This window comes from Myotis brandtii, unplaced genomic scaffold (assembly GCF_000412655.1).
Source record: "Myotis brandtii unplaced genomic scaffold, ASM41265v1 scaffold825, whole genome shotgun sequence".
NCBI lineage: Eukaryota > Metazoa > Chordata > Mammalia > Chiroptera > Vespertilionidae > Myotis > Myotis brandtii.
In genome coordinates, this window is record NW_005371349.1 from 1,786,955 (window position 1) to 1,789,554 (window position 2,600).

The following is a 2,600-nucleotide window of genomic DNA, read 5'->3' on the forward strand; positions in this document are numbered from 1 at the left end:
TACATGCCCTTGACTGGAATCGAACCTGGGACCCTTCAGTCCGCAGGCCGACGCTCTATATCCACTGCGCCAAACCGGTTAGGGCAGGAAGAGCTTTCTGAGCCCTCCAGATAAACGTACAGACGGAAGGAATCGCTTGTCAGCTGACATTTGAAGTCATTTTCGCATTTTAAGTAGTTTACACGCACGCTCCTGGGACGTCTCCTGGGTCGGACAAAGGCCCGGTTACATTTTTAAATTCCCGATGGAAATGCAGAATGCTTATCTGCCTTCCAGTCGGAATGTTAAGTGAAAAGAGTGTAAAAAACAGTCCTTGTGCAATCGACTGCCGTGTGTCTGTTTCTAACCTCCGACTGTTTGTCTTTGCTTTTTGAGACCAACTAAAACGCTGACTCTAAATAGCAAGCTTGTGTGTGTTCACTCTGGCCAGGTTCACCCCATGGACCTTGCTGAGAGAGAACGGAAAGTTGGAGGGCACTTTTTGAAATTATTATTAATTGTCCCCCGAGGATAGGTTTCTATTGATTTTATACTTAAGAAATGGTTTTATGGATTTCAGAGAGAGGAAGGGAGAGGGAGAGATAGAAACATCAATGGTGAGAGGGAATCGTCGCTCGGCTGCCTCCTGCACATGCCCTGATGGGGGACCTTTGGGAGGATGGGAGGATGCTCCAACCGACTGAGCCACCCGGCCAGGGCTGGAGGGCACATTTAAAATGTCACTGTGTTTTGCTTTTTTTGTTTTGATATTAGGTTCTTCCCTGCCTTGGTCCAAAAAGGTTTTAAGTGACTGTGCATAATAAATATTGTAACTACTTCTCTTATCTGTTTCGTATGTTGAGTTTCTCAGAGAGATTTTATTTGAACAAAGGGTTTTACTGCTGAGCAAAGTTTGAGGATCATTAAATTGGATTGACCTCTGAGGTTATATTTTATTTCCAGGATTCCTTTCGGATCTAAATGTCACGCAGGGATTTTAAAACGTTTTTGATGACGACGTTTATTAAGAAAACAGGTGCACTGCCTTCCCAGGGTTTGTGCAGATGACGTGTGTGTTGGAATGAACCCCTGTCCTTCATCCAGCTCCCACACTTGGGTAATCTTGTTTCATCTGCTCCACCTATCCCTCACCTGTTTTGATTAGAGTACTTAATGGTAAAGTAATACGTATCAAAATTTACCATCTTAGCCATTTTATTTAATTATTTATTTTTTAAAATGTATTTTTATTGATTACAGAGAGGAAGGGAGAGGGAGAGGGAAACATCAATGATGAGAGAGTATCATTGATCGGCTGCCTCCTGCACATCCCTTACTGGGGATCAAGCCCAAAACCCAATCATGTGCCCTTGGCCGGAACTGAACCCAGGACCTTCCAGTCGGTGGTCCAAGGCTCTGTCCACTGAGCCAGACCAGCCAGGGCCACCTCAGCCATTTGGAAGGGTACTGCTCGGTGGCATTAGGACATTCACACTGTTGTGCACCCATCCCCACGGGCCATCTCCAGAACCCATCTTCCCAGGCTGAAACTCTGACCCCTTGAAGCACTCGCTCCTCATCCCCCCTCTCCCAGCCCCCGCAACCTCCGTTCTACTTCTGTGCCTGTGAATTGCCTCTTCTGGTGCACCTGTAAACACAATCATGCAGGATCTGTCTTTTCGTGTCTGACTTGTCTTTTAATTCTTCAAGCTTCATCCGTGTTGTAGCATGTAACAATGTAACGGGATTTCACTCTTTATTCAGGCTGAACAATCTGCCTGGAGTGTGGTTAAGCAGATTCCAAGCTTACATCACGTCACTGCGCTCACGGAATGGTAACGCTAACCACTGACCACAACAGCGACACAAAAATCCACCATTAGCTCCTAATATCGTCCCGCAGCACCTTGTTCCTGTTCCCGATTGTCTCAAAAAGGGCTTTTCATACTTGCTTTGTTCTCATCGGGATCCAGGCAGGATTTGCTCTGCCTTTGGTTAATGGCTCTGAGGTCTGCGTGCCTTTGACCGTGGAGGCATTAACCTTTGGCTTGTGGTTTGGGAGTTACTGCTAGTAGCCAAGTCCTTGTTTGGGAGTGATTTTCCAGGACAATTACTGCTCATAAAACTGTGAGCTGGCCGAGCAACTTGGTTGTGGGCTGGTTCCGGTAAAGACTGCGTTACAGCCGGTGAGCGCTGCTCGTGGACTCCCACGGACTTTCAGTGCCTCACGAATTAAACTTTCTCATGGTTTCTTGGCAAAGAACACCAGGCTGGTTGTGTCAGTCTTTCTGTTCCACGTGCACGCGGACTGGAGTGTTTTGGGTGGAGCGCTCTTTAATTGCCTTTTCTTTCCCCATAGGCGTCTTGGTGCTGAGCTGGGGAAGTCTGTGGTGTATCAAGAGACCAATGGAGGTAAAGTTACACTTACTTCTGAAGCATCCTCTGTCCTCTGAACTATGCTTTCATTGGCCGGCGTGTATTTAAACGGCAAATATCACCCTAACCGGTTTGGCTCAGTGGATTGAGCATGGGCCTGTGGACTGAAGGGTCCTGGGTTCAGTTCCGGTCAAGGGCATGTACCTTGGTTGCGGGCACATCCCCAGTGGGGGGTGTACAGGAGG

The 2,600-nt window shown here is 47.4% G+C and overlaps 1 protein-coding gene across 2 annotated transcripts in view; it reads left to right on the forward strand.

Annotated features, from left to right (window-relative positions):
- The first annotated feature begins 887 nt into the window (after positions 1-887).
- PRPSAP1 (phosphoribosyl pyrophosphate synthetase-associated protein 1) overlaps positions 888-2,600 on the forward strand; it is a 13,933-nt gene continuing 12,220 nt past the window's right edge. The window contains exons 1-2 of one of the 2 annotated variants that reach the window (XM_014531839.1): positions 888-1,015; positions 2,339-2,391. The gene's annotated coding sequence lies outside the window, so the exon portion shown is untranslated. Of the gene's footprint in view, positions 1,016-1,749; positions 1,815-2,338; positions 2,392-2,600 lie in introns of those variants that run through there. The other variant, XM_014531840.1, reaches the window with a different exon arrangement.